General features: G+C 32.5%; 1 pseudogene; it reads left to right on the top strand.

Annotated features, from left to right (window-relative positions):
* Positions 1-332: 332 nt before the first annotated feature.
* LOC107451817 (splicing factor 3B subunit 2 pseudogene) lies at positions 333-7,379 on the top strand (annotated as a pseudogene).
* Positions 7,380-14,725: the final 7,346 nt, after the last annotated feature.

Below are 14,725 nucleotides of genomic sequence, written 5' to 3' on the forward strand. Positions count from 1 at the left end.
ATAAATCGATAAAATTCTCCTACAAAGAAGAAGATAACAATTTTTTTTTTTCCTTAAGAAATCCTTCAGCTGAGTAGAGAAATAATGTGTTGAAACAGTTTGTTGCTAGGGGAATTTTTCTAGTCGACTGAGTGACCTGGACCTTGGCATTTGTCTTTCCCTGCTAATTGCCAAACAAATCTAATTCAATATTTGACAAATATTATGCCAAATTCAATATTATGCAAAACAAATATAATTCAATATAACTTTTTTTAACGTTTCCTCATTTGAATGAATCTTTAATGTGTAATATTTGTTTCTTCTCTGTTTTCTAATTTCTTGTTACTTTCAGGAAGTAGTGAAAGTTTGCCTGATGATGATGAGGAAGCTCGTCAGAGAGCTGAGGAGGAAGATCGCCTGAGAGCTGAGGAAGAAGCTCGTCTCAGAGCTGAGGAAGAAGCTCGTCTCAGAGCTGAGGAGGAAGCTCGTCTCAGAGCTGAGGAGGAAGCTCGTCTCAGAGCTGAGGAGGAAGATCGTCTCAGAGCTGAGGAGGAAGATCGCCTGAGAGCTGAGGAGGAAGCTCGTCTTAGAGCTGAGGAGGAAGCTCGCCTGAGAGCTGAGGAGGAAGCTCGTCTGAGAGCTGAGGAGGAAGATCGCCTGAGAGCTGAGGAGGAAGCTCGTCTGAGAGCTGAGGAGGAAGCTCGCATGAGAGCTGAGGAGGAAGCTCGCATGAGAGCTGAGGAGGAAGCTCGCATGAGAGCTGAGGAGGAAGATCGACAGAGAGCTGCAGAGGAAGCTCGGCAAAGAGCTGCAGAGGATGCTCGCCTTAAAGCAGAAGAGGAGGCTCGTCTTGAAGAGGAAGCTAGGCTAAAAGCGGAAGAGAGAGCTCGACAAAAAGCAAAAATGCAGGCCAAGTTAAAGGCTGAAGAAGAAGCTAAATGCCAAGCACAGGAAGCAGCTAGACTCAGGGAGCTTGAAGAAGCTAAGCTAAAATCTGAAGAAGACGCTCGAATAAGGGCAAAAGAAGCTGCAAGGCTAAAAGCTGAAGAAGAAGCTAGATTGAAAGCAGAAGAAGAGGCTAAGCAAAGGGCAAAAGAAGCTGCTATAAGAGAAGCTAGATTGAAAGCGGAAGAAGAAACTAGAAGAAAAGCTGAAGAGGAGAGAAAAAGATTCATGGAAGAACGAAGGAGAAAAGAAGAAGAAGAATTGCGTGTAATGAATCAAAAACGCATAGCAGAAGAGGAGCAGAGACGTAAAGCAGAAGAAGAGCAGAGACGTAAAGCAGAAGAAGAAGAATGGAGAAAGAAAGAATTTGAGCAACAGCAGATGTCAGCAAACAATGACATGACTGTTAATCTTACGTCGACTTTGCAAATGCCACCTATGCCGCCATTCTCTCTGCCATCTATGAATATTTTGCCACCTCCTCCTACTGTTTTAATGTCAAACATTCCTCCTCTTTTACCCCCTGGAACATCCATGCCACCTAATTCTCATCATCCAAATGTTTCTGTTCCGTCTTCCCTTTTTCCACCTCCTCTACCTACCATTAACATGATGGCGTCATTGGAAAATCAAATTCATAGTAACATTGACAATCAATCTGAAACAGAAGGCATTGAAATTTCAGAATCAATGGACACAAGTGAAAATGCTGCTGAAATTAAATTGCCGCAAGCTTTAGAAAAAGTGCTCGCTCTCAAAACTGTTAGAGCACAAGAATTAGGAATCGATCCTGACACTGTTCTATCTCCAAACGATGAAAGAACTCAAGTTTCTAAAACACCTGTGGTAAATTTGGTATCAGTAGACGACGAGGATTACGTGGAGGAGGAGGATGCTTCTCAAAAGCAGAAGGATTCTAAGAACAAACGACGCAGGAAAAAGAAAAAGAAGAGACAAGTTAAAAGTCAAGAAAATCCAATGTTAAAATTTCAAGATAAGCATTCGCAGAGAGATTCTGGTGTTGATGTTGATATAGAGTATGTTCAAGAGGTAATAGATACTTCTGATCCATTGTATCATCAGTTTATGAAAATATTTGAGAAGTTCAAACTAACAGAAAGCGAAAAAGAAAACGAAGAAATGGTCACAGACGCTGGGAAAAATGCATTAAAAGAAGAAATGTTTAATCCTATGGCTATAAGAAAGAAGCCAGTGGACTTAGATGATGATGATGAGAAAGATGATGACAAGCTTGAAGAGGAAAAGCCAAAGCTTTCTAAGAGAAAACTTAAAAAGTTAAGCCGGATGTCTGTAGCTGAGCTTAAGCAAAAAGTGAATCGTCCAGAATTAGTCGAGATGCATGACGTCACAGCTAAGGACCCTGTTCTTTTGCTACATTTAAAAGCATCTCGTAATACAGTGCCAGTTCCTCGCCATTGGTGCTTCAAACGTAAATATTTACAGGGAAAGCGTGGTATCGAAAAACCTGCATTTGAATTACCAGACTTTATTAAGCGAACTGGCATCATGGAGATGAGACAAGCCCTGCAGGAAAAAGAAGATCAAAAAACTATGAAAGCTAAGATGAGGGAAAGAGTGCGACCGAAATTGGGCAAAATCGACATCGATTATCAAAAGCTTCATGATGCCTTTTTTAAATGGCAGACAAAACCCAAAATGACTATTCACGGTGACTTGTACTACGAGGGAAAAGAGTTTGAAACTAGATTGAAAGAGAAAAAACCTGGCGATTTAAGTGAAGATTTGAGGACTGCCTTAGGAATGCCCACTGGGCCCAATGCGAACAAATGCCCACCACCCTGGTTAATTGCTATGCAGCGTTATGGACCGCCTCCTTCTTACCCTAACTTGAAAATTCCTGGACTCAATGCACCTATTCCAGACAGTTGCTCCTTCGGTTACCACGCAGGCGGTTGGGGTAAGCCTCCCGTCGATGAGACTGGCCGGCCTCTTTACGGTGACGTGTTTGGTACACAGATATTAGACAACCAGCCTCACATTCAGGAGGAAGAAATTGATCACACTCTATGGGGCGAACTCGAGTCAGAGTCTTCAGAAGAAGAAGAAGACGAAGAGGAGGAGGAAGAAGAGGACGAGGAAGATAAGGCTGAAGACGAAACTGGATTAGTCACTCCAGCTGAAGGGCTTATCACGCCTAGCGGATTCAGCTCTATTCCAGCTGGAATGGAAACACCTGATATGATTGAACTTCGTAAGAGGAAAATAGAAGCTGAATTGGAGGGTGGTGAAACGCCTACTCTTTATACCATATTACCAGAGAAGAAGACGGAGCGTGTTGGCGCGGCTATGATGGGATCCACCCATATTTATGACATAGCCGCTGCGATTCCGGGTAGTAAACTGAAAGCATCTGGTACTGCGTCTGTTCCGCCTCAAGGTATTGAAGTTGCTTTAGATCCAAGTGAATTGGAAATGGATACCGCTGCTATGGCTGCGAGATATGAGCAGACTATGAGAGAGCAACAGTCACAGTTGGAAAAAGAAGACTTGAGTGACATGGTGGCTGAGCACGCTGCACGTCAGAAAAGCAAGCGCAAGAAACAACAACTTGATAGTGCAAAACCTCCCAAGAAATACAAGGAATTCAAATTCTGAGTTTTATGTGCTTTGGAAAACTTTAAACTTTTTACCATTTGTACATAAGTTATTCACATCACATTAGGAAACAAATTAATGGGTAATTTAAAGGGCAAAGAATAGTTATGTTCAAGCAGGGTTGCCACTTCACAAGGAAAACCTGGAAAATACAGGGAATTAAAAAACCACCTAAAGTTATAGAGAATTTGAGTTTTTTTTTTTTTTTAAACTGGGAAACTACAGGGAATTTTGTTCCTTATTTTTGTCTTTTAATAAAAGGTGACTACTCAAAGCTTAATCTACGGGATATTTAAGTTTATGTTCAGCTGTTTCTTTTTTTTCCAGCAATTAAAACAAATGAATAAATACAGTAAGCCCAATCTAGCTCACACAAGAGCACAGTAATTGTTGTTTCCTCTTAATATATTTTGTATAATGTGTACTGGAAATTTTTTTTCTGCAGATTTGAGGGGCAACCCTGTTCAAGAAAATTGATGTTTAAAAAAAATTTGAAGCTGAATGGTTTTATTTTTTGTTTTTCAACGTTTAAAAAATTTATATAAATTTATTTTTAAACTTTATCTTATAGCTGCACAACAAGCATTAGCATACTACACACTCTAGCCTAAATGTCAGTTATATTTAAAAAATGAAGGCATATCATTGCATAGCTGCCAACTCTACTGGATTTTGCCAGTTTCTCCTGTTTTACTGGTTTAATTAAAATTTTCATTATGGTAAATTTTCGAAAATTCCATAAAATTGAGTAAGTTTCTTAAAAGAATCACAATTGAAATAGCATTTTTGTACAGGTTATTGCTTGATTTAAATAAGTATTACTAATACATAATAAAGTGAACCTCATTTATAGAACTCAGTTCAAAACCTTCTTTTTTTGTTGTAAAATGTTTAGTTTATTTTTATTCAGAACTTTCTTTTTAAATTAATTTTAAAAAAAATATTTTAATTATCTTTTAGGAATTAAATGCCAATTAATATTTGAGTAAACATAATACATAGCATTTCAAGTATGTTTAATGTCATTCATAACTGGAACATGTTGCAGTTTTTCTATTTTGATGACGATAAAAATCCCTATGTGTAAAATATTTAGTACATTACGCATCAATTATCATGAAATTCGTAAAATCTACTGGATTTTTTCCTATCCATGTTGGCAGATGTGTCAATGACAAAGGGAATGCATGTCTTGGGAAATTCACTTTGGGATGATTAGTAAACCTATTAGATGTTTACTCCTTAAAATAATAAAGTGCATTAGTAGGATTCGTTGATTTAAATCAGCTTGATTTAAATCATGATTTAAATCAAATGATTTTTTAAAAAAAATGTGAGAGTCTTAGGGTTCAATATGCACAGTGGACCACTTTTTTTAAAAATGATTTGTTTATTGTGATTTAAGCATTTTTTTTTATCTTGTATTTTTTAATTATTTAATCTTATTTGTCATTCAAATTACAGTAATGAATAAATCTTTCAATAATTTAATAGAAATGGAAAAAAAATTACTAAGTACTTATCATAGTTAAAAAGTAAAATTTTTATTAATTTATTTTATTATTTTTATGAACAATAATCTGTCAAATATTTGTACTTATCATTAAAAAGTAAAATAAAAAATAAATATATTATAAGATAATATTTTATAATTTTATTAAAAATAGGTCTTTTCATCTAAATCATATATATAAATTATGTAGTTTTTTGATTTTGCTTGATAAAATATGCAATATTCTGTAAAAGCTTCATTCATCTTTTTTTACCCATGTGTAAAATATTTAAATAAATGAACATCAAAAGGATGAGACTGGTACATTTTCGAAGAAATAACCTTTTTAATTATTTTAATCAGTGTTTATAAATACTATTAAAAACAATGATTTCTTATTGTTGATGATTTTAATCATTATTTTATTGAATAGTTAAATGTAGTTTTAAATGCAAATTAACAACAAATTTTTTTTTAAAAAAATATGCTAAATAACTTATTAACGGAAAAGATTTTTATTAAAAATGAATGAAGAAAAAAATATACTGTAATTAAAGTGTCGAGTAATATTAAATGAATAAAAAGTATAATAAAAATATATTTAAATTAACACTATTAGTAAAAAAAAATTTTTTTTATTGAATATAAAAATAAAGAAAAGGGAACTAAAGTTATCCTATGCATGAATTGGACCACACGTGTCTTCTACGCTATCAGTAGGCCACTGCCCTGTTAACATAGTAAAGATTTAAGTATTATACAGTGAAACCTTTAGGGAGCTCTATGTTTCACAGTAAAATGATTTGGTAATTCTTAGATGGTTGGTAATTCTTAGGGTTATTCCCATTAACTTCAAAATGTTATCGAATGTACATGATTTTTTTTCACAAGCGATTTTAATTTTATTCTTTGTCATTCTCTTGTTGCGAAAATGCCACTTGTGTAGACATCATGAAAGCGATGAATAAAATTGGCCATCAATAAAGATGACTTCTAGTGATATAGTTATGGGTTAAAACAAATTTTCCAATTATGAATGATACCTATTTTAAATAATTAAACAATTATGTTTTTGTTTAAGTTTGCGTATAATTTTATGTCTTAAAAATTGGCTTACTTTAAAAAATGAGAGATTTGTTTGAGATGATTATTTTTTTTTTCTAATTTAATTTTTGACTCTAAGACTAAAATTAAGACTTACCTTCCTAAAGTGGTCATAACTTGAGGTTACACAGAGGTGGTTTTGTTAAATATTTAAAAGTGTTTTTCTTGTGATTGACTGGCTAGTAATTTCTTTCATACCCTTAAGATATACATCTTACATGGCAGCCAACTCTATTGGATTTTGCCAGCTTCTCCTGGTTCAATTAAAATTCTCCTAGTTTTTGTACTTAAAAGAAAATCCCCTAAAATTGAGTAAGTTTCCTAAAAAATTCCCTATTGAAATAGAATTTTTGTACAGATTATACAGGCTTGATTTAAATAAGTATTACTATTACACAATGAAGTGAACCTCATTTATAGAAATTAGTTCAAAACTTTCTTTTTATTCTAAAATGTTAAGTTTTTTTTAAATTCAGAAATCTCTTTTTCAATTAATTATAACTATCTGATGAATTGAATGCCTATTAAGATTCGAAATTAAGAGTAAACATAATACATAGCATTTCAAGTATGTTTAATCATAACTGGAAAATATTGCAGTTTTTCTATTTTAATGACTATAAAAGTCACTATGTGTAAAAATTTAGTACATTATGCAACAATTATCATGAAATTTATATTATTTTGTAAAATCTACTGGATTTGTACTTAGTATACCAAGTTTAATCCCAAAATGAATTTCCCAAGTCGATCCTTTTCGTAAAGTGCTGAATTAAATTAAGGTATGTGTGTGTGTATATATATATACACACACATGTATATAAATCTATATTGTTTTCATAAAGGTACCTTTCGTTGAAATTTATGTTTAAGATCTATATACTGTACTAATTTGATTCTAATTTATTTAAATATTGTTTCAAATTATAGTGTTCTAAATTTTACGTTGCATGGTTATGGTGACAACTTAAGGAAGACCTGAATTTTCCATAGAATTCTAAAATGCCACTGGAAGTTTTTTTTTTTTTTTTTTTTTTTTTTTTTTTTTTTTTTTTTTTTTTTTTTTTTTTTTTNTTTAGTCATTTTTATTCCAGTAAATGAGACATTCACTCAATAGTTTTGTTATTTTAGTACTTTTATGCAGTCAATTATTTCTTTTTCAGAGCCACATTTATTTTCTTGTAATCAGTGTTATCTTAATAAATAATTCAACTTTTGATTAATAGTTTTGTCTCTTTCTTAATGTCTTATAACAGAACAATACACATTTTGAAAAACAAATCCATATTTACAGCTCGTTATAAAATTAATATAAATTATGAAAAAAGTTTTTAATATGAATATTTTATACATAAAATAAGGAACTATACTAGTTTAAAAATTTTATTTAAATTTTTTTTTCTGTGTTTTGATATAAATTCTTAATGCAGGCAAATATATATGAACCTTATTAAACTATGATTAAAATTGTGTTCAAGTCATGAAAAACTGCAAGTTTTCTAATTTTGCTGTGGAAATTTTGTAATTTTTTTTCTTTCAGAGGATTGTAATTGTCAAGATTGGTGGAGTTGCATAATGTCTCAAAATATACTGTAAGCCAATTATTATTTTATTTCTATAATTGCTATTCCAGAAAATCATATGTCGATGTTCAATAAGCTATGCGAATCATAAATAACTACCTAAAATTAATAATAAGCGTATTGAATAATTTTTTTTTCATTAACTAATCATAAAAAAGTCAAAAACAAAATCAACTGATAATTTTGTAACTTAAAATTACTTAAAAAATTGAAATTCTCTCCTTCAAACATAACATGTTAATAACATGATCCTTAAATCAAAATGAATTTTCTGTGCACCCTTTATTTTTGGTAAAAACAAACTGTGTATATAACAGGTACCCTGTTGCCCTATGTTTTTATATTTCATTCTTTTTTTTTTCACTCCAGATATGCCGAATCTATGACGTGTGCCGCTATATGGCACGAGATGTTCATATTAAATTATTGTTTTTAATTAGGTAGTGCCCGCCGTTTATTAAAATCACTTTCGTTTTATGCTCTTTTGATTTTATTTAGCGGCTGATTTTATTAAGAGGCGATTCAACATTTGAAAAAAAAAGATCAAATTTTTACGATATATTTATTCTAAATGCACACACTTTAAAAGCTGAAATAACGACAACATTAATGCTTTATTTTAACTAATTTAATTATTTTAATTAAGTAAAACCCTACATAAGATTAAATTTACAAAAATTTTGCAAAAAAAAACCGATCAATGGTTGCTTGAGTTGCAGTATTTAAAATTAACTTTTCAACATCATTTGAGAGTTCATAGAAGTTTTTGTAATTTTCGATATTTCCTCCTCTTTGTTCTAAAGCTTGCCGCAATACATTAAGTGCTTTTCTGACTTCCGTTGAAGATGGCACTGATGAGTTTACTTCATCTTCTGATTCCTCTATTTCTTGATTGGAAGTGACTTGGCAATTTTTGATGTCTGTAACTCTTTCAGAATCAGATTTTTCTCCTGATGTTTGCAGGTTATCGTCAATAGCTACGTAACGTGAAAAATTCTCGTCCATTTCATTGCTGAGCATTTCTTTGAAACAGTTCTCAGCTCTATCGCCAGTGCTTCATCCACACTTTTTAAAGCAATTTGATATTTTTTGGGTTGAAACAATGTCCCATGAGTCACGAATCAAATGCATTGATTCCAAAATAGTAAGGGATTTCGATAGTTTGTTTGCAGTTAAGAGTTCCGAAGAGTTGTCACAGTTTATGTCACAAATGATTTTTCGAACAACCATTTTTCTGTAATGAAACTTGAATGATCTTATGATTCCCTGATCAAGGGGTTGAATAATAGCTGTAGTGTTGGGTAGCAAAGACACAAATTTAATGTTTTTCAAACGCAAGTCCTCATCAGCAGGGTGCGCAGAACAATTGTCTAAAAGTAAGACGACCTTTTCATTTTTCAGCTCCTTGTCCCATTCAAGAAGAAATTTTGTGAAGATGCTGGATGTCATCCATGCGTTATAGCTGTTGGCATAACTGGTGGGCAGGTGTTTTACTCCTTTAAAACATCAAGGTTTTAAACTCTTCACTATCACTAACAGTTTTTTTTTTCCTCAGTTCCTGTCATGTAAGCAGCACGGTTAGTCTTTCCTTAATTTTTTTACATCCACCAGTCAATTCGTTTTTAAACAGCAGTGTGTGTTCAGAAAGTGCTCAGAAAAATAATCCTGTTTCATCCGTGTTGAAAATTTGCTCTGGTTTATAGTTTTTAATGAGTGTTGGCCACACGTCGTTTACCCTATCGGCGGCAGAGCTAAAATCTGCATCTTGCTTTTCACCATGCAATTTACGACAGACAATGTTGTTGCGATCTTTTCATCGTTTTAGCCACCCTTGTTTCCATCCATCGTTTAGCTTTAAAATCAGAATCACCAAATAAGTTCGCGAAGTCCTGTGCTTTGTGAAATAAAATTCCACGGGAAATTGGAAATCTTCGTTCACGTGCATTTTTGAACCATTCTAACAGAGTCATTTCAATTTCCTCCGATTTTCCCTCACGCTTACGCTTTCTTGACAGATTTCCATTCTTTTTTATTTCCTCGGAAATATTTATCCTTTGTTTCAGAATGTTGAAAAGAGCAGTTTGGGAAATCCCTAATTTAATTGAAGCTTCATGTTGACTACATTTAGGAAGCTTATCATAGTTTTGCAACACTTCGAATTTGTCTTATTAAGACTCAAATCCTTCCTTTTCGGCATGCTGATAAAATTTAACACCAAACCAAACGAACTTAAAAATGATATGTGCTCTCACTATAATTTACTCAAACGGCTTAAATAATATGGAACATGAGCACAGAAAGTTTTTGGAAATCTATTCATGTTCTCTGTTAAGATAGATAACAAAAGAAACTCCCTTCTATGGTTCATTCAATAAAAAATAAGATAAGAATTCGACCCCCTGTTGAGTGAGATAGGTTTCTTCACCCACATTTACTCTTGCACTATGTATATCACAGGAAAGTGCTAACAACACCTGTTTCACAGGTTTGTGAGTAACTGTCGCTTCTTTTAAAAAAATCTTCAAACTTCGAAAAAATAAAATTTTATAAATAAGAACAAAAAAAAGCTGAAATATTGCACTTTTGATTTATTATGTAGTAAAAATTTTGATTTTAAAAAGCAGCGGCATTGATTTAATTAAAGGATGTATTAATATTGTAACGATTCGGTTCTTGCCGATTTTATTAGCGGCGCGGGCACTGCAATCCAAGAAGAAGATCACAGATACCCACACATGTGACCTATGAAGTCAGTCCTAGCTGATCATTTATAAACATATATGGCAACGTTACTTTTAAAAAGTAACGAGTAAAAGTACTGAACAAAAAAAGTAACGATTTAAAAGTAAATTTCTAGGAAATCGAAAATTCAAAGTAACCTAAAATTTTATTGAATAATATTCTTCTGTTCTTTAATGTTTTTGCAAAATTGTTGTTATTTGTTTAATTATTTTTAATTTNGAAAGGTGACAAATAAAATAATGCACATGCAACATAATATAAATGATATAGGAAACTATTGGTGGTTCTTAAAGAGTTAAGTAATGATTTGTAAACATAAGATTATTTATTTTCAGCTGTTACAATCGTCCCTTTACTTATTGTTACAATCGTCCCCAACACGCCATTTCAGCTTCATTTGTTAAAAACAATGCTAAGTAATAAACAAAACTAATTCTTTTTTATTGAAATGTTAATTAAGGTGTCCACTTACATATTCGGTTAATAATTTTCATTTGTTTAAACAAAATTACTTTGTTACAATATAATATTCTAATACCAAAAAAAAAGTAGTTACGTAGCGTGAAAATATCTTTTGTGATGTAACTTTTTCAAAAGTACATAAAAATGGTTGCCAGCAGGGGTGTACATGTAGATTTATTAAATACACCTTGTGCGCCACCTAGGAACCAAATCTAGAAAACGACACTCGAAATTTTTGCTGTGTTACAATCGTACCCTGTTACAATTGACCCCACTCTCCCCTACTGCTCCATATCACACATGGAATTTGTGGCAATATAATTCATTCTGGTCTACATATTGTACCATAAGCAAAGGGTTAATGTCTTGTTCTACATCCATTTGTCATGCATGATTCTTCATGATCGGCAACATCGATCGTTATTGATTCCTAAATCGCAATTCTTAAACTGCTGTATGAATAGGGGTCAGTTTTGCAAAAATAAGAGGCTGAAAACGAATCATTCATAACTCTTTTTTTTTTTTTTAAATCGCTAAAAGGGCATTTCAAAGAATTTCTTTTTAACTTTTGAAAATACTGAATCTGTGATGTCTGTATGATTTTAACTCGTTGGAAGTTTTTTCAAAGAAACACGTTTTATTTCACTTACTTACTAAAACAAAAAACCTGGCTTCGGTACAGTAATTTAAGATCCAGAAAACTACGACTAGATTTTCTTACAAAATCACGACCTTTCACAATAAGTCAAGACATACCACAGGTTTTAGTTATTTTTTTACAAAACCATAAAAAAAAAACTTTCACAAAATTAGAGGAAAGTTTTTCCGTCTAGTTATTATACCAGATAAAAACTTATGCAGCGGGGAAAAAAGCGCATAAATTTACACTTAGCTTTGTTAATGAATCTCCTTAGTTAATGTACTTTGTTAATTTTTCCTTGTTCGCAAGACAAACCACTTTAAATAACTTTTGATCTAGCGATCGGTTTTTCACGTATTAAAAACTGGATCTTATTGCCTCGAGGGGGACACCTCAAATATGCAATTACTTAGAATAGACGATATTTTATGTTACAAAATGAGTCACATAAACATGCTTTGAATAAACAAAAATTTCTTTCGATAGATTTGGATTTTTAACCCTTAAAATATAGAAGGTACTCGCAATCTGGCAAATATGATCCCTATAGTTTGGTCAAAAAAGCGGTCGAAAGTTTGGACCCCTTAATTTTTCTTTTTGCCCAAAATCGAGAACGTTTTGAGTGAATCAAAAACTATGATTATGGCTAGTTCACCTTGTAAAGCTGCAGATGGTGCCGAGGGTATAAATTCGTCGTAAGACTTCCAACTGATTTTTGCGCCTAAAAGGCTATATGACACGAGGCAACCTAGTTGAAAGCAACTAGCGGTTTCGGTGAAGTTGAAACGTGTCATATGATGGTTGCTTTCAACTAGCAACTGAAGTTAAAACCTTTCAACTTTAGTGGAGCAACCAGATTAGTTGAAACGTGTCATATAGTAGTTTCCAAATACTTTCAACCTTAACTAGCAACCATTTAGTAAACAAAATACACGTGCTGATTCTGACGCATCCTGAATTTTTATCTTTTAAATTTGAACTTGGTTTAATCTTCTAACTATGACTAGTTTTAAATGGAATTCTAGTGATATATTTTTTTTTTTTTGAAATTTTTCAAACGTATCCTTGTCTTTGGGACATAAATAACAAAGATTATGCGAATAAACTAATTCCCTATAAACTAATTTCCTCTGTGGAGATATTAAAAGTTACAAATTATTATTGAATTTTAAAAGTGAATGAAAAAAAAACTAGCATATTACTAATTACAAATGTTTAAATATTTGAAAATTCAAAATTATATAGCTTGAACGCTAAGCTTTTTAAACTCATTTTGACAGATTTTGATAGATATTTCTTTGACAGATATTTCCGAGTACTAATGAAATTTTGAAAGCAAACGAAAGAAATTATTTTGCTTTTCAATCACCTTTTTTCTGTTCTAGTTCTTCTTTCAGAACCTCAGCTATCAGATCAACGCCTACTTCAAGTACATCGTCAATAATCGCTTCTATGATAATTAAAAGAGCTTTTAGCAATAAACTTTATTGAAAAATATAAGTTCTGGTATTGGACTGTTATATACTATAATAGTCCAATATCAGTGCCGTTCTGGTATTGGACTATTCAGAGTTGGTTGAACAAGCGAAGGTTGTAACGTGTGATCACAAACGAGAAACCAAAAACCGGTTTCGTAACTAGTTGCCTCCACTTGGTTGCCTAGTGTCATCAGCACTTAAGCTTGAAAAAATGTACCGTCTATACTTGTAGTGTTTTCAATATAAAGCATTCTTTCGATCTAACGAAACAAATAAAATGAAGACTCCGCAAGCTTGCTACCCAAAAAATAACAAACAGCGCTATATAACACAAATAATAGTCAAATCACACTCAAAAGATGGTTAACCTGACACTTTATGCTCTGATATTAATTTTCTTAAATTTGTTTCAGGCTCACGACCTGTTAAAATTTATAAATTACAGAAAACTCTTATGAATGGTAAATTTAAACTCAAATCGTAATAACAAAACTTCCTGTTCACACATCACCTCATAAACATAACATAGGCAAAGGGATACACCAGAAGTTTTTAAAATTTCTTCCGGGTTTGGGAAGCTGGTAATTGTTTACATTCAGCCAACCATCCATTCAGAGGAAATTTGTTTTTATATCTGATTTTGCAGGCCTGACTCGTTGGGCCCATGTCTGAAGGGTTGTGAATTCGATCCATGCTGGCCGAAGTGTTCAAAATTGTGACTGGTGTACGCTAAATCAATGTGGGTTGCAAGGTTCTTCAAGTTCAGTTCAAGGAAAATAATTGAGAACTTTTATATATATATACAAAATTCTCAATAATTTTCCAAATTTTGACTTCAGGATAATATTCTCAGAATATTTTATAGTGTGTGGTAATTTAATATTTTCAGAATATTCTCGTTCTCCGAGAATATTCTTGCCCCATGTTCCCTCGTCTTTACTTCTTTTTCAGAAATTCTTTTGTTTTCTCCTTTGATATGTCTACTGATGCTGTTTTATATTTGTGATTATTTTCAATCATCACATCCATTAGCCCTTTCTAAGGCCGTGGTAAGTATACTCACCTCCAATTTTTAAATATCCATGGTGAACTTACTAGACCACTTTCAATTTGTGCTGTGCTAGATGTTAATAACTTCATCTTAGATGAAAAACCTTGGAACAAATTTTGTAGCCGAACGTTAATTTTAAGGAATATTTACAGGGAGTTGCCATTTTACTAAAAGATATCAAAAGAGAACACGGCATGTGCACTGCTTTTGATATCTCCTTATGGATTCCTCCATATTTTTTCCAAAATTTCACGAAAATTTATTTTATATTTCAAACGAAATATAAATCAGTAAGTTATTAGCCTCTAATGAATAATGGTATGCCTATCACCTCCCCCCCCCTCCCATAAAAAAACATATTAAAATTCAAAGTAATTTGACCAAATAAACCATATGATTTTTTTTTTCCTTTACTCAAGTTCAATCCAAAATATATTTTAATATATTGCTGTTAATGTAAACTTCCTGTTAAAGGGCTAACTCAGTAATTATCAGTATGGACATTCTTATCTATACACACTTTTAAGGAATGGATAATTCAGGCTGCAAGAAATAGTTCAATAAGATGACGCTATACCGTAGGAAAATTTCTTCAAGATAAACCTTCAA

This window comes from Parasteatoda tepidariorum, chromosome 7 (genome assembly GCF_043381705.1).
Source record: "Parasteatoda tepidariorum isolate YZ-2023 chromosome 7, CAS_Ptep_4.0, whole genome shotgun sequence".
Taxonomy (NCBI): domain Eukaryota; kingdom Metazoa; phylum Arthropoda; class Arachnida; order Araneae; family Theridiidae; genus Parasteatoda; species Parasteatoda tepidariorum.